General features: G+C 31.9%; 1 protein-coding gene across 4 annotated transcripts in view; it reads right to left on the bottom strand.

Moving 5' to 3' along the window:
• The window catches only part of LOC118192698 (teneurin-a-like), a 1,025,489-nt gene that overhangs the window by 943,675 nt on the left and 56,325 nt on the right, over positions 1-25,489 (bottom strand). The gene's annotated exons all lie outside the window — the stretch shown is intronic.

Genomic DNA, 25,489 nt, shown 5'->3' with positions numbered 1-25,489 from the left:
CTTTCATGTTCTAATACAGTGGCACAGAAGGGTGTGAAAAATGCATAAAAGAAAGTAATATAAGCTATGACTTTTAAGTCACATATTCATTTGTAAGAATATATATCTTATATTATTCTAGAATATATTTCTTACATTTTAAACGAATTGCAGTAAGAAGTAATGTATATATTTTAAATAAACCTACGAAAAATTAACAAAAGATTAAAACATAGGTGGTTTTAATGCCACACCGATAAACGTAATAGTTTATTTTTGTAAAGATAGAGACAAACAAAATTGTAGAGTCATTACGTTATTTTGAAACAGGAGACGTGAAAAATGAGCAATGTCCTTGCCGGTACTCGAACCTGGACCTCTCGAATAAGCGCCGAGTGTGCTACCGTTACACCACGAAGGCATGCGGGATAAAATACCTTATAACATACCTAAAAAAGTAAGCGTAATAAATGCAACGACCTAAAAATAACAGCAAATGTTTGGATAAGCGTATGTGACTATCTACCGGTATACACGAGATACAAGCATTAAGGAGAATATGAACTAATTATATATACTTTCACTAAGCACAATACGAACTAATTTTCTATACTGACACTAAACGCAGTATGAACAAATTGTCTATACTCATATTAAGCACAGTACAAACATCGTACCGTGTATAAGGCGAGTTATTTAAGATAGCTGAGTTAGAAACTTATACGTTCAAATCAAAATTTGATATAAATACTCAGTTTCAAAGTAAAACAATCTGACTTTATTAAAATTAGTATTTGAGCTTGATAAAATAAGCATACATTCTAACTTTTAATTTATCAGATTTGACTTAACTATCGGCATGTACAGCGTTTAACAGATATTTACTAAAACGTGAAGGAAGGCACCTATATCCGGTTTTATTTGTGAATTTGAAATACATTAAATTTCAAATCACTTAAGGGGACGGTGGACTTTAAAATAGCTGAAAATCAACCACAAAATATTGAACTTGTTTTTTTACTCTAATAATATTCCATATGCGTAACTACATCGTATGCAAAAAACCGAGTTCAAATATTCTAATTGTTAAAGAAGTTACAATCATTTAAAATGTGTAAACAACGTAAACTTTGCCCTTTATATTTTAGAGAAAATGTAATAAAATGTATTTCAATAGTTATTTACTGATGTAATAATTATATATTTGCCCAAAAAATGTTTATTTCTAAAAAAAAAGCTAGAAATTTCAGTATTTACAACTATTAATGAATTTAATTTTAGTTATGTGAATGCTTTACGCGTAGAACAGGAGGAAACAAACTCGTTTTCCCTCCTCGTTGCAAAAAAGCGTAATCAACGTCGCTTGAATCAAAGCAAAAAGAGAAGTTTACCTGCTTGGAAAAAACAGAAATAGTAAACAATATTCTAAAGCATTAAAAGATAATGTAAATGTAACAAATGAAGATAAAACATATGATGCGAGTGAATTTTAAAAGTTTCATTGGATATAATGCATAAATTGTTTCTACCTCTAACTTCTTATCACATAAGAATTTGCGATATGTTTATTTTTCTCATGTTTAATATTCTGAGATTAAAAATAGTTAAATTATACGAAAATGTTATCTAGTGTCTACATATTCATATTTAAAGTTTTGCTGTTTCTCATGACCATGTGTTAAACGTAAGTTTGAAGAAAAACTTTAAATTCGGTTTTCTCAGAAAAATGTTTTCCGCCCTTCGTATGTCTTAAAAATGCCCCTTGCGTCTCATTTTTAGTTAAAAATGAATGATATTTGGAAGAAACTAACTTGTTACATGTTACAATAGATCTGTGTATGCATTTTTGGATATGAAGTTATTAAGAAGTTTAAACTTGTGATAATGTTTAACAAAAGGTGATATTTTTCCGAAAACTGGGTTTAAGTTTACAAAATTCCTTTTTAAAAATTTTTGATTCATCATATTCAATAACGGATACACAAAATCTTTTGTTAAGTCTTTATAACTAACTTAAAAGAAAAAATATTGAAAATTAGAGCGCAAGGAGCATTTTTAATCTTTAATTAAAATAATTAATTATTTGTTTAAAAAAAATTTATTTTAATGTAAATTGAAATTTTGAACACATATTTTATAAACTGATGTTATAATACGTATATGTATAAAATTTCTTGTTGAAAACACACAAACTTAAAAAAACTAATTTTTAAAGTCCACCGTCCTCTTAAACTCACAGAAGATTAAACTTCTGGTGTGTAAATTAGAAGAGGCTACATTTGTAACATAGATAAGTGGTATGAACAAGCAATATCGAAGCGAGCGCTTTCTGTTATAGCAAAGGCAAATCACGCAGTGTTGTACAGCAAAAGAGTCCCTGATTTTAAAATTAAAAATCTCAAAAACAGAGATCGATAGTGAAATACAACAAGTGGTATATTTATTGTAAAAGATGTAAGATTGTAATACAGAATTTTCCAAGTAATAGTTACAAAAGATGCAAACAAATGACGCTGTAATTGCAATATATAGTGCGTATAAATAACGTTCCAAAAGACGTAAGAGTGATCAGTTCCACCTCTGAAACGTGAAAGGAGGTTACTGTATGCAAGGAATAAGTTGAAATCATGTATTTCATTGAACAACGTGTGTTTCTGGCACTGGAGGAACCAGAGATTAGATCATAATCCTATGGCAACAAGGCGTAATTTTTAAACAAGAATGAATGATCTCAAAGGAACCGATATGAAAACTATTCACAAGCTCTTCGCTTTTTTAAATGTCCAACTGACAGGCAACGTTGCCGACGATCTGATAGTGAGTTTTGGTCACAGGCACACTGTAGTTACACCAAAATGTCGCATCCATTTCTGGAATTATTCAGGAAATTCCAAGGAAATCCTTCCAATGAATTTCAGCAGAGACTGGTTTGAAGCATTCCAGCACGCAAAAATACTGAGAAACAGCCTAGATATGTTTCCACTCAACATCCAAGGTCACCAGGTGCCAGCTTACTACAGCGTCATCTGATTGCAGGTTTTGTAAGCAATATTTGGTGTGTATTTAATTATGGCAAAACACACTAGGGCTATCTGCCTAAGGGAAGGGATGCCTTCGTGGAGGACTTTCTAAAGGAAACTGGCTCGTATACATGTTACACACGGGGAAAACCACGAAAACGCCCATACAGCCAGCCCGTTCGCGGGATTCGAACCTCGGACCGAACTACCAGTGTTCAGCGACTTTACCACTCGGCCGCGTAAGCAGTATTTGGAAACTTCTGCATAATAGTCTTACAGCTTTCATGGCAAATATACCGCTTGTTGTATTCCTCTACCTATCTTTGCTTTTGAGATTTTTTAATTTTGAAATCCTGGATCCCTTTGTTGGACACCCTATACGTACACGTATCTTCTGAAATGATCTGATATTTAATTGGCATATTCACACATTTTTGCTGCGAGTGAATATAAGGAAATTAAAAAGCCTATGATAGATAAACAAAATACATCTTAATAAATATTTAACAATAGAATCGTAATCGATGTGTTTTTTTTTTTTTTTTTTTTTTCAAAATGAAAAATATCATTAAATTTAATTCCTCATAGCCTCGATAGAAATTTCTAACTGTTTCGTAAAAAATAAGAAATACATTAACATATAAAATTCAACGCAGACCACTTAACAACGATATTAGTTTTTTAGTTTAAATGAAAAAAGCCATTAGGCACAAATGGTGTAAAATGTTAAATGCAATTCCAAAGCAAGGATTCCAGCTGCGGAAGATCATAAATCAGCTGCGATGAAGAGTTTGCCTTCAGTATCATCTTTATTATTTGCGATATTTTTTTCTCTTGTAACTGCATTTCTAAATCTTTTAGGTATTTAAGCACAATTGCTGCGGGAAATAAAGGGCTTTGAAATCTGAACGTCACAGACTTCGATGTTTTTTTTTTCCCCTCAGTAAGGTGCATTTAGGTTCTGATCCATAGAATTTGTAAATTAATGTAACTAAATGTCTTAGGTCTGGATATCTTTGCAGCATTCTCTTATTATTTCCTTCATTTTAACTATTTTACTAACATAAGTCGTATTAACATATTTTATTAATTTGGCCCCATTTAAGTAGTTTCTTTTATTTAGATTATATTCTATTATAATTACAAAAACATCACTTTTAATGTTTCAAATCTTGAAAACTTAAGAAGTTTTCTATACCTACATTTTGAGATACAGCGAAGTATAAAGTTTTACGTTTAGTTGAGTTTGATCTATAGTATTTGGAAGAGGCGTAAAAAATTTATATAAAATTATGTATATTTTCTGAACAATTTGAAAAAAATATTTTAATTACACTGAAATGCCACTGAATCTGGGATAGACATGGCTATGCAAATTTTAAATCACTGCACCTCATATATGCCCACGTGAGGACGTTGTGTAGCTGCATATATAGCTAGTACTATGTTTGTTGTTGCAACGGTGGAAAAAGATGCCGTAGAGACCCATTAAGCTTTACATCAGATATATTGTACTCGTATCATTTTAAAATTAAAACAACTTTTTCTTCTTTTAGTTTAACATATTTATGACACTAAAATCCTAAAAAATATCAATAAAATAAATTTTTATATTCTTATGAACTTTTTTTTACAACAAAGATATCTTTCTAGACATTTTAGTGAACTTTAATACAAAACAAAAAAGTTAAAATAAAGTAAGCATTTGATAAAGTTATTTTCTATTATTAATGAATAGCTGACTCAAAACGATGATTCATATTATATTTTTAAATTCATTAAAAAAACAGCATGCTCTAAAAAAAGATATCTTTTCACTGCTCACACATGTATTGAGATTTTATGTCCTTACAATTGGCACACCAGCCCCTTTGCCCAGTTTCATTTCGATATTCCAAATCTACTACTATTGCAAACAGCAGCAATATGAATGTTCCTTGGAATCTTTTTTGACACAACTTTTTCTTTTATATGGTCTTCTATCAAATCTAACATGAAATTTTTATAAATGTTCTTCTGTTTTTGGCTTCAACCTTATCAGGTGTATTTGATTTGAAAATCAAATATGAATTATAAGCTGCTACATTAAGTAGGGAATAAAAAAAGACCACTGACCAAATTTTCGTGCTTCGAGCAACATTATAAAATGCCATTCTCTTTTCGACACTAGAAACGAGTAGCATGAAGTGATGAGTCTTGATTTTGACTACTTAACACCGACGGAAGGCTGAGAATATGGAGGCAGGTTGGTGAAGCCATGGATCCTGCATGCCAGGTTGGAACTGTACAAGGTCATGGCGGCTCAATCATGGTCTAGGAAGTTTCATCTTGGCAGTTTCTAGGATCTTGTACCAACCTCCCTCAATATGGTTCGGTACGTAGAGTTGCTTAGCGATCATCTCCATCCATTTATGTTGTCCTGTCATTCACACTGAAGTGGAGTATTCCAGCAAGATAACTGAACCTCTCACAGGTCCTGGTTGTGTACTGTCTTGTTGGATGAACATTCTACTGACTTCTTTGTCATGAAATGGCTACCTAAAAGACGTGTCTTAAATCTTTCTGAGCAGATTTCTGATGTTTTCGAGAAAGGTGTGAAACCACATCATCACTAGCCACCCTGTCTGAATTATGGACACCTCTATTCGATGATTGGCAACCCATTCCCGAAAAATGCTTCCGCAAACTTTTTGAATCTATGCCCTATCGTATGGCAGCCATTATTAAGGCCAGAGGAGGCCCAACTCGTTATTGACTGGATACCCTAATTCAGAAGTACTTCAGTGTACTTTGATTCCCCAATTCTACAAGACGGCTAGGCTATCAATTGTTTCTTCCTTATTTTTCAAGTATTCGCTAACCATAATGTAATTACAATATGTATTTAGAGACCATTTTCTATATGAATACTTAATAAAATTATGCGGGAGCAAAAAATACAAACTTTTTCTCAAAGAATAAAGTTCAATAATAGTTTAATAACAATACTTGATTAGAAAACAGTCAAAAGGCACAGCATTCTTACTATTTTAATCTCATCCATAGACAATAACTAAATATACAGGGTGTCTCAAAACTCTATATCCAAACTTTTAGGGGAGATGAACTCCGATATGAGTTATATTCGCATAGGAAAGTAGGATAGGATACAGGTATGTGGCGCTTTACGCCAATGCTCTAAATCGACACATGATGAGACTTCCTTGTTAAAGCTCGCAACGCCTTACGAACTTCTTACGTCTGCGGACGTATGTAACGTCTTCGAATGCTGAGCTGACGGACAGGCTCTAGGTATTCGTGTCGGAAAGTGTTCGGCAATCCATGCAACGTCATTATAAGGCAAGAATAACTGCGGAATATTGGATCATTGAGAACATCTTGTAAAACCGTACCGTGTGTCTACCAGTTGTTGCTCACTCCAGCTTCATTTAATAAAGCTCTATATACTGCTTCCTGTATGCTGTTATTCGTATTTCTCAGTGTCGGTTTCATTTTTTAGAGTGGCTTTCTCGGTCATGTAGTGTGAATATTGATTTGTTCTACCTTTTCTCAAAGTCTGCGTGTGGAAGGTTTAGACATCTTATACCGTGCTAGACCTTCAAGGAACAAACATTAATAATTTATTTCTAGTACAGAATGGGCTAAAATATCTCACTAACTAGTAGATAGATGACAAGAGTTCAATATAATTGTAACTTAAACTAAAGATTACTACATCTCTGCAAAGAAAATACATATATTTGCAATCTTTGATAGCGCACTGATGTTTATTTCGCAAAGTAATTTAGAAATATATTGGCAACTACAATTATTCATCAGTGTGGAAAGTTAAATTTCTGATACTGATTTTGATTTATGAATACTCAGAGTTTTCTAATACTAAAATTGTGACTAATTAGAAAACACTTAATGCAAATTAAATAATTTAATCAAATGCATTACATTAGTTAACATTTAAATAAGCATAAAATATCAATTTAAACGTAAAATTTAAAAGAGATCAATATATTACTTTCCCAGTGCTTACCTTCGTAGTATAAGTGGTACGACTGTAGAGACATCAGGTAAATTTTCGAAGCCAAAGAGATGAAAATTATGCAACCGCCTTCGCCGGGAATCGAACCACGGATCTCTGGAATATCGGCCCAGCATGCTACCGTTACACCACGAAGGCACGATAGGGAAGTGGGAGAAATACATTATACGAATAGTATCGGTAGGACCGGCTGGTAGTTGGAAGGTACAGAGTTCGAAACTTGGAAAGGGCATAGCTGATTTCCGAGTTTCTTGTTCGAAAATCTTAATAGACTAAACAAATGCTTTCTTTTAATTTGGATAACATAGTTTAAATAATTTTAATGTTTAGGTTTCAGCATATCTCGGCGAATGAAAACATTTATGTAAATTAAAATCTTCGAAACGATATTATTTCAAGCCATTATACAGTATTAAATTAATACTTTAATATTAGAGTAATATTCTATGACATGATTTTAGACTGCATATTTAATCCATTAAAATGCCTTAAAATAATGTATTTTAAAATTTCTTTCTAGCAAATTCTTTTCTTTCTATTCTGCAGTAAATACGATAGCAGTGCGTTAAATTTATACCTAATGCGTTTTTGTATCTAAGCATTAGATACTCTTATTAAAATCACAGTAATATTATTCATATGTTTAATTATATCAGCATTATGTCGTCCATACGAGTAGTGCTGACATTTTTAGCTCGTCAAGCTACCTCACTTGACAAGACAGGCTATTGTAATCGTGTTTGTGAAAGTAACTGAACTAAAAGTAAAAATATATTTCGAGTAAATGGCAAACAAATGAGTGCGAACGACAATTAAAAACTTCGCCCACGTATAAATGATGGATTATCACCATTTCTAAGAGAGAGGGATTAATATATCCACGCCTCATTGCGTGCCTGTGGGAACTTACCACGTAAAACGTCGATTTGTCTACCTCTAAAATCAATTTGCACTTTTCCGGACACTCGTGTTTGTTAGACATGACCGTTTATTTCTTTAAAAATTCTTTTTTTAGAGTTTTCGCTGCAAGGGTTTCACGAAGCATCAGGTCAAGTTATACGCTCAGTTGACGCACAAAACAATGAAAAGAATTAATTAGCTTGCAATATTTTAACTCTCCTTTAGCTAATGAAAGGAAGGAAGACAAATATCACAATGTTTAAACAAAAATAACTTCGCACGTCTTTAAGGCCGCCGCATTTTAATTTTAGCTGTTTTCCATTTCGAGAGTTGCATTTAAAATTACTACAGTAGTAGAGGATATAAAGTAATATATTAGTAGAGAATATAAAGACTTAATTATATTTGACTTAAATATATATATTTATTTAGTCGTTTCTAAAATGATTATTTATTTTTATCTTATATATGCTATCGTATGTATATGCGTATATATTAACCATAGACTATTTCTGATTATTAAAAATTTTAATTATATATAATTAAAAATTTTAATATATTAATATTACTTATAATATACAATATAATGTATTTATAAGTAACAAATATGTATTATGCGATAATTATAATAATGATATTAACAAAAAGAATTTTAAATATTTAATGGTCATTGTGGTATTATTATATTTATGTGTGCACTACATGCGCTATATCCCCTTATATATATATATATATATATATACGTGAACTCAAATACATAAAGATGATAGTGTCGGGGACGATTACTCGAGTTTTACAAGATTTCTCTACAGTAATTGATTTTTACTCCAAATTGAATTGACTAAAATGCTTCATGAGAATCAGTTCTTTGAGTAACAACTATTCGCGGAAATATTTGGCCTGACTAGAATTGCCGGTTTGGCTTTAACTTATAACTCGAGTAAAGACGAAACACTTTCATATTTACGTATTTTTATCAATTATTGATCATTGAACGGGAGTTGGTTTGTTCCCCTTGAAAAGTCAACTAATTTCCGATCAATGACAATAATTATATGTTTTAATTTTTACTTTTACAATTGTAATATTATTCTTCGTGATGATTTAACTCCAGTCCCCGTTAAAACATTATTAACATTTTACTTTCAAATTACTTCAAAACATCTTTCAAAATATAACTTACCAGTATGGATGCACACTTTTAAAATAATTCTACTTTAATTAAACTTAGGAGATAATATAATCAATTAATCAATACTGTTTAGGAAATAAATTATATATATATATATATATAATTGTCATAATAAAAGCAAATCAAAAGACGGAACACTGTAGATGCGTGATTAGACTCATATTGAAGAAGATTTTGATTGCGTAGTATGCTAGTAATGCTAACTTGGTAATATCTAAAGAACTTGGCAGTCGAGGCAGTTTTAATTCCATTTTTATTTGCAATTGATATTTGTGGCCACAATCACTTGTAGTCGTGCTTTTTCACAGAAGATTTACATTTTTGATATTGTTGAGATAGAAAGCAAGCCAGCGAAATTACATCTTAGCGCAGTAGAGAGCAAAGCTGAAGTGCGTAGTTATGAAAGATGGAAGCACGGCGAAGAGAAAAATTTTGGTTTACAATGGCAGTTTCAGTTCGCAATTATTACGTCATCAGAGCTGCGCGGGTCATAGAGTGATCTAGAAATGACGCAATGCAGAGAAGTTATTACGATTTTAGAATAGAGAGGAAGAAATAATGTTTATAGTTATATTATAATTCTGATTTATATAATTTTATCTTACATATCCCCCCCTTGAAAAAGAAAAAGGGGTAGCGACAGAGAAGCCTTTTTAAAGAGAAAGAGTTAAAGCACTATCAAATGTAGAAAAAAAAAAAAAAAAAAAAAAAAAAAAAAAAAAACATAAATCATAACATTTTTGTCCTGTAAAGTATAATTTATAAATATCAATTTTTTTAAATAAATTTTTAATTTTTAGAGTCCTATTGAATTTTTCAGCATTTCAGTCCAAAAATCTTTTTGTTTGAGAGTTCACATTATCATAATTCTTCAGGGAAGGTTCTTGTTATTACAGAATATCACAAAATAAACTTTTACATAATCATTACTTAGAATTAAATATAATGCACATAAATATTTATGATACTTATTTCCATACTGATAAATTATAATTTAACATCATAAATAATAGGATTAAGATGTTCAGGATATATGGTTTCACCGTTATCATCTTTCCTTTACAATTCCTGATTTTACCAAATTGGAAGCCTCGCAATACTTCTAAACAAACATATCCATCAATAGGGCTGTCCTCTTGAGCTAACCAGTATGTTCTCTGCACTAGTGGCCCAGGGTGCCTAGGCAGTTAGAGAGGAAGAATTAATGTTTATAGTTATATTATAATTATGATTCATAGAATTTTATCTTACATATATATATGTAGCTGCTGTAAAAATAATGGGCGACCTCAAAATCAACGATTCTAGATTTGGTGATATAACAACCTCAAATTAACCAATCACAGATTAACTCTATACTAAGTCCGATGAAATTGAGTATTATATTTCCATATGAAAGCTGACAACTCAATCTGTGTTATAATGGAAATATTTTCATCAAGAATGATTTGAAATACTTTTAAGTGAACATTTACTTTATGAAAAACATTTGAACATTTACCTGGTCGAACGTTTTTCATCAAGAGACTTTACAAAAAAAGAAAAAAGAAAAAAAAAAGTATCATTAGACATTCAAAGGACATTGGATGTTTTAATAATTTCAGGACTTTAAAAATTGCAATTATTTATTGCTTAGTTTCTTTAGAAATTACATTACTTGTAATTTATCTGATCAGTATTTCATAATCTGTATATGAGAAAGGCCATGAATCATGAAGGGGTTAGGAAAACCTGCAAGCTATGTCCTTGATGCTTCCTCATGTCTTTCCTCATATAATAAGCTTTCCCAGGCTTCGCTAATTCACTAATGCTTTACTGCCACCTTGCTCTCCTGACCTTTCTTTTGAAAGGGGGTATATGTAAGATATAACAAAATATGATAGCTGCTTTAAAAATAATTTGCGATCTCAAAATTAACGATTCTGGATTTTGTGATCTTTCCCTAAATTCATCTGTTCTCCCAAATTCCTGAATCTTTTATGTTATATAACAACCTCAAATTAACCAATCATATGTTAGCGCTGCTTATACCTCGGGTTTAATATAAATACCACTGGCGAGTTAATTGCGTCATTTTTGCCTTCTCTAGCTGCTGCTGTGTCAACACCACGTCGTTTTACCTTTGCTTAAATGCCTACGTCATTTCTTTTACAAAGCCAATGCACATAGAAATTTATCATATTTAATTATGATTGAATAAGTGTATGCCTACTTCATTGGATATGTGTTAAAATAAAGATTGGTGATTTATCAAAATCCAAGTCGTTATCTTCATCTGTATGCTTTAACCACATGCCATGACTGTTATCGAAAGCTGTAAAGAGTTCTAGTGTTCGATCGTGCTTCAAAATCATGACATTTATGTATATATATATATATTATGTATATGATAAAAAAGGTCAGAAGTAACTGACCAGGAGGAATTTTAATGGCGTAGAAGTGTTGATTCATACAAATAGAAAATTGGAGGCGAAAGCAGATTAAATCTTCATTTCTTATTTCAGTAGACATGTTGTGGCCACAATCAAATTGGCACACTAAATGTGCCTATCTCATTACATTTTAGGTAAATTTGCAAAAGGAAAGAAGGAACAGACAGGCAGCAGTCGAGCTCAGCCAAAGCGTAGGAAACCAAGTGCGTTATGTTCAGGGTGAAATCTTCATTCAGACTGAGTCAGTTTTGGTTCCCAATTCATTTTGATTGAATAGTTAATATTACTGTAAAATTGCTATTGACTGTTAGAGTTTTTGTTCCATTTACATCACCAGAATTATGTAAGAGTCGTATTGTAGAGATATTAGGATTTTTTGCAAGCAAGAAAGAAGAAAAATTAGCAATGCTTTCGCCGGGAATCGAACCGCGGACCTCTCAATTACGTGCTGAACGTGCAGACCACTACACCACGAAGGCTCGCTAAAAAGGCGGGAGAAATACCTTATAATATGACATGGATTAATCTAGAAATGACGCAGTGCAGAGAGAGGTTACTATTTTTAGAACTGAGAAGAGCATATACAGTAAGACCTCGCTTAACGCTGTTTCGGTTTAGCGCTCTTTTATTTCAACTCGGGGATTCCACGAAATCGCTGGCAGCATACGGGGATTCCCCGAAATATTATGCAGCGATAGGTTTCAAATACATATCCGAAAGAGTGTACTTGTATTTCTTGTTTGGTGCGGTATTGTACAGACATATTTTGAAGGGGTAAATGTGAAAGATGTCGAAGAAATAATTCAAGAAGCAGCGGCTAGTCTTTCTAATGATGAGCTCAAGGAATTAACTGAATAAGAAGAAAACAAAAATGTTGACAGCAGTGATTCAGAAGAAGAGCAAAAAGAACTTGCGATGGCGTTTGTAAAAAGGAGTTTGTCTACCATAACTGAAATAATGGATCAATTCATTGAAAATGATCCGAATTTTGACAGGAGCTCAAAAGTAAGGCGTGGTGTTAGAGATGCTCTATCCGTTTATGAAGAACTTTTAAGAGAACAACGCAAAAGAAAAAGGCAAACAACATTAGATGCTTTTGTCACAAAAAGGCAGATCACTGAAAACGCGGAAGGCTAACTAAATATGACTGAGAATTTTATTTGCTTTTTTTAAGAATATTCGTTTTGTTATTTATATTTTGTTTTTATTTTTGCAAGAAATAATAATGTGGTATTAATTTGGGCTTTAAGAAATAAATGTTTGGTTTTATTTTTATTAAAAAAACATACTTTTTAAATTTAATACCTAACCAATTTCCTAGCCATCTTCCCCTAACCCCAATATTTACATGTAAAGATAGCCTCGTTTAGCGCTGTTTCGCATTACGCTCTACTTTGATGGAACGTATCCCCCGCGTTAAGCGGGGTCTTATTGTATATATATATATATATATATATATATGAACGAAAGAACATAAATCTTTAAATTTGATTTTGGGCTAAAAGAAAATATTTAATAGTCTGAATTTCCTCCACCAGCAGTCGTTATAATACTAAATTATTAAACATTTTTTTTTCACCGTAAACAGAAAAAATTAAATAGCTATTAACTACATCATATTACTGCACCTTTGTTAAATTTTTAAAATTAAATTAAATTACTGTGGCTGTGTTTTATAGCTTTGATTTTTCATGTAAATTTGCGTCGATTAGTACTATGCAATATATATATATATATATATATATAATTAAGAACTATTTAAAAAAGTAATTAAAATTAAGTACTTTAATTAGGAGATCTAGCTCTTAAGCAGTTGAGATTGAAAATTTATTTTTCTTTTTTAAATATAATTATAAATCAATTAAATATAATATTTTTCACACTAAAGTATTATATATCCCAGGAAGGTGAAAAGAACTATTGTCACTGAAGAATTATTCATTAAGTAAACAAAAAACAATTAAAACCAAGCCAATTTAAAAAAAAAATCAAATTTTCATAATTAAAGAAAATCTTTAAAAAAATTTATCACAAGCGACAAATTTCTTATTCATAGCTTAATGTTTAAAACGGACTCATTGGAAGCTAATTATTTCAAATATCATACAAGAACAACTAAGGAGTTCTTAAAATACCCGTCCTGTCTATTTGAGTGCACAAAACAAAAATTTTAGTGGATCTATACTGAAGAATTCTCATCGCGTAGCATGCTAGAGTTCATAATACCTAAGTTCGTAATATCTATCTATCGACATGGCAGTCGAGTCAAGTCAGTTTAAATTTCACTTTTAATTGAATTCACACTGGTGGCCACAGGTTACTTGGCCGTCTATTCGTGCCTTTATAGAACATTTACATTTTTGAATACTGCTGCAATAGGAAGAAGGCGAGGTAAATAGCGTTTAAACTGCTCATAAGTTATAGCTAAAAGTGGCTCATTTATTCAATATGGAAGCTCGCCAAGAGGAAGGTTTTAGTTTAGTTTAGAAAAATTTCAATTCTCAAAATTGTGAGTTTAGGTTCCGAATTAGTTACGTCACAACGTTGCGCAGACTATGCAAGATGGAATGATCTAGAAATTACGCAATCCAGAGAAGTTATTACGATCATATTTAGTTAGCCTTCCGCGTTTTCAGTGATCTGCCTTTTTGTGACAAAAGCATCTAATGTTGTTTGCCTTTTTCTTTTGCGTTGTTCTCTTAAAAGCTATTACGATTTTTACAACAGAGAGAGAGAGAATTAAAGGTTAAATTAAGTGCTAGTTTAAATTAAAATTTTGATTTACATATTTTTTATCTTACATATCATATATACAGCTTTTTATCTGTACTACTACTGTCAAACTTATTCAAGAGATGTAAAAATGCAACACTGAAAACAAATTGTTTTAAATGATTTGTACCTTTAAAAATTAAAAACACCACCTCTACATGAAAAATGTGGAAAAACAAAAGTAGATTAATTAATTCTACTTTTTCAATTATAAATTAAAATTAAATGAAACAAAAATTCGCAAGCAAAAAAAAAAAAAAAAAAAAAAAAAAAAGGCTAAATTGCCTAAAAGGAATAGTATTCATGAAAATCTCTAAACAAAGGGGTGAAATGGAATTTTATAAAATCTAGGATTAATCCAATTAAACTTTCACTTAATTAAACTTAATTCGCGTCAGAATGAAAAAAGAATATATATCTGTTTTGTTAAATTATGGTATTAGAAATATGAACAAGAACGGCAGTAATAAAAAATTTTAATTAAATCAATTAAATATATTAAAATAAATGAAATTAAAAGACATAATATATGCAACTAGATGGTAAGAAGAAAAAAAAAAGGAAATTAGATCTGCCAAAATGGCAAAATTCATTAAGAACCATATCAATAAAATAAGTTTACATGTATATAAAACAATAAATAATATTAATTTCATTAGCTACATAAAAATATTCAGTTTTAATAAATACTCCAATTAATAGACCATTTCATAAAACACTATGCTTAAGATTTGAAAAATTATAATTACTTTACAGTTAATATAAAAGTTTAAAATTATCAACGAATTCTTTTGTCACATTAAATAGCACCTACGTTTTATATGCTACAAAAAGAACGTAATAAGTATATTTTGGAGCACTGTATTCATAACTTTAGACGTCTAAACTCCATCATTAAATGCTAAAATGCGTTTCGAGATATCACTTTAAATGAAACTTTTAGAAACCAAGAAACAGGAGCAATCAGCCGGACTCTCGCCGGAATCCTGAACCACGGATCTCCTAATGTTATACATACTAATCCACTTACATTTCGAGAATCCACTTATATTTCGAGAGTACGGCGATATGCAGCAATTCCTTATAAAGTGGTCATTCCTTGTGAGTAGCAAAATGTTTAGTAAAAATTTCTTCGGCAGTAACACAATCCGTTACGTTTGCTGACATTTTATAGCTATGGACAAAATTTTGCTACAGACGAACAGAAAGTATGTTTCTACGGTTAAACTTCTAACCACTTTTGTACTAAAGTTTGAGTCAGCATATACTCGGCATTTGCTTTTATTGAACGAAAACTGCTTGACTGTTTAATATTTATTTGGTGCACATTTCCCATACGTAGGATGTGTTTTAGTGTTAATATGTTTTTAGCAGAGTAATGTAAGTATTAATTTTACAGCTTATGAAAGGTATAAACGTACATGACTTATTATATAATGATATTTACTTAAAATTAACTTTAAAAGCTAAATGCATGCTCAGGAACGCCGAAAATTACAAATTACATTTTGCTTTCAATTCATATGCTACTTACTAAACATTTGCTACTTAGAATTTTCGATAAATTCAATTTCTAGTTAATAATGAATCACTAATGAATGCTCACGATTAAATAAATTTATGCATCGAAGGAACCGGCTTCTCTAATGGCTTAGGGGCGATGGACGTAGAAAGATGACGTTAGTGCTCCTGGAGAACCTTTCCCAGCTTTTAAAAAGATTGACTTTACCAAAACTCTTGAAACAGTTTCTTTCTCTACTTTTATGTGAAAGGAGTGGACTTTCCGAATCTTGAATACTATTAAGAATGCACACAAATTGCGAATGCATCTCATACACATTCCTAAAAGAAAATTAGAAAACTGTGCTTGAAATTTCTTGATAAGAGATTTACTGATACATAAAACTTGAAGAATAATTTTGCTTGAATTCGTATAAGTAAATTAAAAAGGTTGCTTTAAACGAACACGATTCTGTAAGGCTTATGAACTTCAAGGCGAGACATATTTATAAAATGCAAGCTTGGAAAATATCTGATATATGAATATTTATTTCTCATATTTTAAGCACATTATACAAGGGTTTTCAATGAAAGATGGCTTAACATTTATTTCCTTAAATATCGATCTTAGACATGTGTTTCCAGCCATTAAGTTTCCAAAATAAAGTATAGACCGTTGTGACAACTGTTTCAAAACAGATAAAATATTTCTATAAAAAAATTCTAAATTTTTTATTGTACAATAGCCAGGATGCTATCTTGCAACTGCTAGATTGACGTGCTATTCCTTACATGCTATAGCAGCATGTAAGGGAAAATGCGATAATTCTTTACATTCTTCATTGCTTAAAAATGTGTTTAGAGAGCACTACGAGATCTGCTGTGACAAACCTAGAACGTAAGGAAATATACTTTTACATCCAGCACCACTTCAGAGGTTCACCATTAGATGTTTCGTATCAGGAAACATAAAAATTCATCTGTGCCTTTATCGGGACTCGCAACACAAACATTCAGACTGCTAGATAGATGTGCCCTTACACTGCAATACGCACGAGGCCATATTTTCCTTACTAGGTCACCGAGATATGCTCAAAAGTATTTCTTCCCTTCTTTCTGCATGCCTTTGTGGTGTAACGGTAGCTCACTCGGCGCGCATTAGAGAGACCCAGGTTCGAGTTCCGGTGAAAGGAATTGCTCATTTTCCCACGTCTCCTGCTTCGAAAATACCTAATGAATCTACAGTGGTGCCCGAACTGAAAAGGGGTGGATGATGATTCTTCACCACCAGGATTTGGAGATTGGGTCCCCTAATCCCCAGTCGACCTTTAAAAGGGAGTATATAAAGCATTTTCTCCCTTCTTTCTGCACGCCTTTGTGGTGTAATGGTTACCACACTCGGCGCTTATTCTAGAGGTCCAGGTTTTGAGTTCCGGCGAAGGCGTTGCTTATTTTTCGCGTCTCCAGCCATCGAAGTAACCTAATGACTCCACAATGTAATGTTTAACATTCATTATAAAAAACATTCCATTCATTATAAAAAAGTTGAATGTTCCAAACACGTTTGGAACATTCATCGTTTTTTACAAATTACTGTATTCACCAATTGCCTTTCTCAAAGAATATTATATTTATACAATAAATTTTTATCAAATTCTTTGCGATATGGCCAACGAATATGCCATTTTCCATGCATTTTCTGCTGAATATATAACATATCAGTAACATTTAAGACATTTTATTATCAGTATATGTCTCTTTGAAAATGAAAGAGTTAATTACTCTCTTTAGAGATAATGTGTGAACACCCATATTCCTCCCCTTTATCTTTTCCTTACTTAAACGAATTCTTCTTCTTAATTTAGTGTTCCCCTTTAACTGAACTAATTGCATATTTATCTTGTGATCCTATTTTCCCTTTACGATAGTATTTTTAGGGAGATGTGTATAATCTAAGAGTTCTTACACTATGTGTATAAAAACTCAGAAAGTGCATTCATACATTCATCAGCATCTTCTAAGATTTACTGCTAAACGTTAATACAGTATTAATACAGTATTTCTGCAATACTGTATTGTATATTAACATATACAAAACAGTATTGCAGAAAGTTTTACAAGAAAAATATTCCAATTATATGCTACATACAAATTTCGAAAGAAATCTTCTTCATAAGTCTGGTAGTACAAACTTAGAATGGTGAAATCTTAGTAGCTCTGATGTGCGTTCGGTCATTACGTAATTAGTCAAAGGATAGTTCTGCAGTTGTCAAATAGTTAATTTCTGTTTCAAAACAAGTTTAACAAACAACACTTGAGATAAAAATTCTAAAATATAATTTTCACAAGGCAGAGTTATTAAGTAATCAAAAGACGGTTTATGTCTCTAAAAATGAATGATTCTGCAAAGAATATTTGTTTATTTGACAAAGCAACAACATTGCGTTTGGCGTAGATTTGAGTGTTGTCTAAAATCAAGGCTAAACGGAAGTTTATTGCTTTGCCTAACTTTACGTTTTACTTTGGCGTGTTCTCTTCTGTCTTGATTTGTTTACTTGTTTGAATATGGAAAAGCACACAAGGTTTATTAAAAAATTTAATTAAAACTGTCTCTAAATAATTCAGTTAATACGCACACATTTCAGTACATACTTTAGTATATATATATTTACAAGTGTATCCTTCATATTTTATTAACAATGTATCCTTAACATATTCTGCCTATTAATGATAATAATATGCGCAAATTAGTTGCATGTTTAAGTATTATCAGTTCTGGAGAGACAATATACTCTTCTTCAGCCAGTACTATTGTTAACGCTATCGATTTTTATGAGCCGTCTTTTTATAAGCATTTCCAGTGCAATACTGATGAAAAAAGATCAGAAGTAAGCTTCTAATAATATATGTTCTGAGCCACAGTATTTTTTAAAAAGGTGTCAGGTTAACTTACAGCTCTTGGGATTGATTGACTGCGTTTTGGTGCAGCATTTTTATTTCCTGTTAAAGGTAAATTGGTGAATAAGTGAAGGAAAGGTGCAATGAAACGAACGAGTAATGATCCGTAGAACTTTATACTACGCGCAAAGATGGGGGGGATGAAAGAAATCCCCCTTTAAGAAAAAAATCATAATCTGAAATATATTTTTATGTTCACTTTCTTACGATATCTGTGAATAAATGACTTAATAAACTAAATATTTTAAAAAGGTTTATGTCAATCTTGGTTACAACTTGACATAAGCCAAATTAAACTATAAATCAGCGCATATAAACGTTGAATATAAAAGACTATTTTGAATATAAAAGACTAGATATGGTGACAATATTGCATTGAAAAATCAGTATATAGTTTAGCGTGCTTGTACGCTTCTAGTTCTGTACAAGTTGAAATCAATGTCCATAGGACGCTACTAGACTGACAACGGAATTACCGTAAAGTCTGAATCAATATGAAAAAGTCCTGAGAAGTTTAAAATAACCTTTTTATTAAACCTTTAAATTAAACAGAAGTACTACTTGTGGGTAGAAATAACCTCCGCCACTTTCGGGTATTTAAATTAATACAAATTGAAATTCAGGTTCGAGGTAACGTAGTCTCGGAGACTACACAAAATGGTCTGCTTAAGTTAATTCAAATATTTTAACAGAGCATTTTAACATGGGTTAATTTAATGGCAAAAGGACGGAATAATCATGGGGAGGGCTAAGGGATCAAAGGTAATTTGTAAGAAAGGCTGCCAAAAGTACAAACACAATGAAGAAATTATAGTAAAGTACTACACAAAGGAGAAATTATAGCAAAATTCTAAAGCATACTAATTGATTAATTAACATAAAACACCCTATATGCTACATTTCTATTATTGGATCCCTGGCATACATTTGCAGTTACAATGCTGTTTCTATAAGTAAGGTAGATAAATTTATGAAAATACATTCCGTCCTGAGGGTAGAATAGTGTAAAATATATAGAACTGAACCTTTTATAGAATTTCTTTAGAACAGAAAAATGCTTATTATTTCTTTAATAACTTAAATTCAATTTTTCTGAATTCTATAATGATTAGCGAAAGCTCACTGCTAATGAAGTCTAGAATGCAGGTTCAAATCCCGCCTAATGCCTAATCCATTTGTATATCTCCTTCCACTCCTTAAAGGGGACAGGATCAACTTACCCCTGCGGAGCGCCTTGGGCAGTCAGTGACGAGACGGTTAAAATAATGTGTTTGGGTTGCTCCCGACGAACCGCTACAGAGCAAGTATCTAGCCATTGCTAACTCGATACATATTTTTGCCAATATTTTCGACTGAAATTAAACAGCTCTTGATATTCAGTTCTTTTAATAATACAGATCTTTATCTCCAAATTCTTTTTATAAATTCAAGAAACGAATATAAAACAAATGAAAAGCAACGAAATCAGATGCATTAAATCAGCACGAGATAATAGCATTGCAGTTTGACTCTATTTATCATAAAGTACTCATACCTCGTTAACATTTGCTGGCAGATTTATGTAAGATACTAAAACATTAGCTGCGTTTTTCTTACTAGGAAATTTTGCAGCGCAGGGAACATATAAAAATTCAAACAAATGATTTCAAAACTGATATAACCCCAGTCCTGAAATTTACAGCTTAATACTCTTAATTTTATTTTGAGAAAACCTTTTAGCTGGACATATTCATGCTTGCTACTCAAGCACGTGAGTAATTAAGGTAATGCACGATGCAGCCATATTTCATTTAGAAACAACATCCCATTTGCAAGCTTCACATCATGCGGCTTAAACCACAATCGCATAGATAAACTGAGAATATGACACGAGGTTAATGCTGCGTAGAATTGACAGCCTCTTTGCCGATACAAATAGACACGGCAGTTCAAAAACTGGTATCGATTCTATGCCAGGGCAGTCCTAACGGCTGGTGTCGATCTTATGCAAATACTCTGTAAAATAATATTTTAATGAAATTTTTACTCTCTTGCTTGTGCACCGCAAATAAGTCCTTGCTACGCTACAGATGTATCGGTGTGTGTCCTATACCGATGTCGATTCTACGCCATATCAGCGCTTAAAAATTTCAATCCTACGATGTGTCTGCCTTATGCAGTATGGAATCTTTGTACTGTTGATTCTATGAAAGTAAACCGGCAAGCTTGACAAAAAAGGTTTTAGTGTGGGCTCTGTGTTGCCACTTTTTTGTCTTCCTGACATAGCGCACTAACTGTATCTTTGCTAGTTTTCTTAGCACCAATAATTCATTTATAAGAAACACAACTCATAAGAAACTATGTTGTCCTCTTTCTCTGGGAATTTTGCTAGATTTCCAATGGATGAAAAATTTCATTTAAAAAGGGTTCAAAATTTAGGCGTCAAATATTTCAAACATGATCGCTAATTCTAAATGAGCGCATTCATTGCAAACAATATATCAAGAAACCGTTTTCTTCTGATTGTAAAATTTTCTTTAAAATGCTCAACAAACAACAGCAACAAAAAAGATCAAGACTATTCATTGGAGTAGAATTTAAATAGAGAAGTAACGGGCCAGATCAAATGGAGCAGAATTAGCCTATGTGGTTTCAAGGAAAATGATTTGTTGTGCGAAGTTTACCTGTCCTAGTAAACAGTTTCGCTGAGCTCCTTTGTTCATTATATACAACAAAGTTTACTGCAGTCATCCTGCATTCTTTCATATGTAAATCATATCTGTATGATAGTCGAGTGATAATACATAAAAAATAATAGTTGAATATAATAATAGAATAAAATATAATAGTTGAAAAATAACTATTATATTTTATTCAACTATATTATGTTATTATATTTATGTTGTATAAAATACTGTTGCATTTTAAGTGCCTCGTCGAGAGGGCGAGTGCGAGACACACTTTCGATCCTAACTGACTGCGAACCAGCAGGTTTTATATAGCTTTCGGCTTGTGTTTGAGAACATTCTGGGCTAAACCAGTAAGAATTCGTTCCAGAAGGTTCTCCATCCGCCCATGGTATATCGCCAATTTTTTTCGCCAAATGGGCGATTTCTCGCCAAATATGGCAACCCTGCCTTCCCTTGCCATTTTATTGCAACCTTAAAACTGCTTTTCGGGGAAGCCATCTTACCGCGCCTTGACATTTCGTAACAATATAATAGTTGAAAAATGTGATAGTTGGGTGATTATGTAGATAATGTCAAAATGATTCAGGAAGTAGTGTATTGTTCACCTATCTCTGTTCTATCGTCCTGATCGTTTTTTTGTAAATATTTCAAAAAATATTTCTCCCGCTGTAGAAGGTGTAATGTTGTATAAAATTCAACATGAAAGTTGTATAAAAATGAATAATATTATTCGTCTTGTCAACATTCATTTCCTTACTCGAAAACTGTATATCCTGTCCTGAATAATAAATAAATTACATAAATGTTGTGCCATTGCATCTGTAATATGTTCAGGAATCTAAATTCGAAGCATTAGCCTATTTTTCTTCAGCCTTTTCACAAGTTAATTTGTTAATTGATTGCAAATTCGGAGAGATCGAAATGCTAACATGGAGCACATGGGCGTAGCCCATTACCTCCAATCGAAGAATAGATTTTGCGTGAGGAGTTAGCGAATATGATGAAAATATAGTTACTAAAATAATGCAGCGGTTATTTAAAGTGAGGAAGAATGTAGTGAGAATTACTGTGAGGAAAGGACACCTGAATAAAGAACTACGTTATGAAAGATGGCTGGTAATTCATTTTCATTGCATACACACTGGAGAAATCTCTCAACGGCTATATGCTAAAAGAAAAAATGAAAAAATGCTTTAAATTTGTGTTCATGCTTTAAATTTAACAAGCGTGATCTGCTCGTTCAATACAGGGTATACGTCAATTTTAGGGTAGAGAATTTTACGAGAAGCAAAAAGAATAAAAAATAAATAAAACATATCTGAGGAAACATATTAGGTTATTATAAAATTATTTTTATGATTCCTCATTTAGACAAACGTTTAAAGGAAGGAATAGCCGTAATATATACATATTTAGGTATATAATAATTATTTCTATTTTACATTTAATCATCTGAGTATGATATCACAGTATAATTTACTGGCTTTTAATTCCAGATATTAATAGTCAACCTTTGGTTAAAAAGCTCCTTTATTTTCCCCTTTATTCTCACATTACATATCATTCTGAAGCCTATCCAAAGGTTTTAGTAAATGATTATAAATTATTTCCGGATAAAAGTGAATATTTCAAATAATGAAAATGGTTGTCAATTTTAGGCAAACGTTTGAAAAAGACTAAATAGTTCAAGGAATGAGAAAAATGCAACCTTCTGTTTCTTTCTATGATTTCTGAAATATACAAGGTTAAAAAAGAATGTTGTAGTATTTAAGCATACATTATTTAGAAAGCATTAAGCATTATTAAGGCAATCTAATATACAAAATTTTGAAAGTTTAAATCTTTGAGTAGTGCATAATAGACATTATAGGACGATTTAGTTGCGCATCCGGGTTCATGTTCATAGGGCATTGACATGAAACATACTGCTGTAAACATTTGTAGATATTTTTGTTTATTTGTCTATAATTTAGCTTTTATGTATTTTTGTAATATTATGCATTGTTTGCAATTTAGCTTATATGTATTTCTATAGTGACATATGCTGTTTTTTATTTATTTAATGCGTTTTAAGTAATATTTTATTACTTATTTCGTTTAACTGTATTTGCGGCCTATTATTTTGTTTCCGTGCGTTATATAATAACTAATTTCACGACATTCTAGAAACTTCCGGAAAGTGCATCTCGAATTTTTTAGAAATGTCCCCCCCTTAGCACTCCTATAAATGGGAAGAGCTAGTTATATAATTCAGTTTAATGTCATGTGACTGTAATGAGCTTCTGCTCGGTGATAACTGCTTTAGACTTCGTTCTGTCAGCGATTTTGTTAACGTGCTAAGAACGATCCTGTTAACGTTGTTCATATGCTAAGAAGTTTTGCCTTGTCTGTATATTTTTATTCTTTAGGAGGTATTTTAGAAGGTATTTTCCTTCCTATAAGAAATATTATTTTTGTCAATAAAGTTTCAAATCCTTTTTATTCATCTATCTAGCCTAGTTATTAAAAGAACTTTCTTCAAACCCAGTATGCAGCTGGTACGCAACAATAGTCTCATTTAAAAAATGAACGTATGTGAATGCAATTAAGAGTGGTCAACAGACAGGTTTCTGGAAAGGGCTATGGTAAATCTGTCGTAAAAGATTTATCAGTTATTTATAAGGTAAAGAGATTTACGTTCATTGAGGAAGAATTCGCTTTTTTCCCAACGCATTTTTAAAAGTATTTGACTTCAATTTGCTAGAAAACTAACTGAACCTTTCGTGCACTCGATCGGTTTGGCAGAAAATCGAACACTGCAAAATGGAGGTGGCTGAAATTGCTTAATCCCAAAGCCGTCTAAGTGCATGTAACATGATCCTGTAGGATTTACCTCAATAAAATTTGAAGATATGGAGTATCATGCAAGTTACACGTAAGCTTAAATCTTTTGAGGATTAACTCGGCCATGACTTAACCGGAGCTTTAGCTGATTTTCGAATCGGCAGTTTTATGGCATTAAATTTGATGAGCGATAGAAAAATATCATTTTCGAAAAATAAAAACGAAATAAAGATGCTAGTAAAAGACATTGTATTTGAAAAAAACAATCTTGCTACCAACTATGATTTTTAAAATTTGAATCCAATTTTAAACCTCAGCAAATATTATTTAAACACCTCGAAGAATGTTTTAGTTTTCGAACTTTTTAAAACCTATTTACTTTCGAAACTTCTCACTCACAATTTAGATTAGCGAAGGAGAAAAACAATTAAACTTATTTCAATTCATCTTAAAGAGATGAAAAAACGGTAATTGTGTAAGAAAGTAATTCTTGTTGACTCAAAGAAGCGTTTTCAATGAAGATCTTGAGATTTACAATGCGTTAAAACATGGCTTGAAAGAAGACCGATTTATTGTATTACTACGCAACAGTGCAATGAACTAAAATTTTCTCACGATGCATTACTGAATCTTTCATTGACTGTTATCCCTGAGTTCACATATTTCAGAAAACGATGTCTATAGCGCTGGGGGGGGGGAAGTTTGAACAATAAGCAGCTAGCAAACAATAAGGGACGTGTACAAGTAGGGATGCAATGTTTCCAGACGGTGCCTGTTGACAATAGATACTGCGCTTAGGTGACTGTGTTTGGAGATAGTTTGGGGTGCATCTGTGGGTTTTGTTTGGTAATGAGGGATCGGGTATATAATGCATATTATTAAGTGGAGTCCAAGCCAAATATTTGCTGCAGTGCTTATAATATGTATCCAAAATGTAATCGGCACACAGAATAAGCATTCAGTAATTAAGGAGATTCGATGCAATGGAGTATAAACATGTAAATATCAATGAAGTATATTACTGAATTTTTGACGGGGACACAAATGTCTATTTTACTTACCAAAACAATGCCAGGATTAAGGGATCAGTAGTGATAGAGTGTAATCATGGAAAGTAAAATAAACTATAGAATTTAATTTTTAGATAATATGGAGACGCAATTATCTGTTTTAAGTCTCGGGCTTCAGTATTAATGTATTTAATGTAA

This window comes from Stegodyphus dumicola, chromosome X2 (assembly GCF_044657685.1).
Source record: "Stegodyphus dumicola isolate Sdum_Otavi_A_Nest chromosome X2, ASM4465768v1".
NCBI classification, from domain to species: domain Eukaryota; kingdom Metazoa; phylum Arthropoda; class Arachnida; order Araneae; family Eresidae; genus Stegodyphus; species Stegodyphus dumicola.
This window is presented reverse-complemented; position numbering and strand designations above follow the sequence as displayed.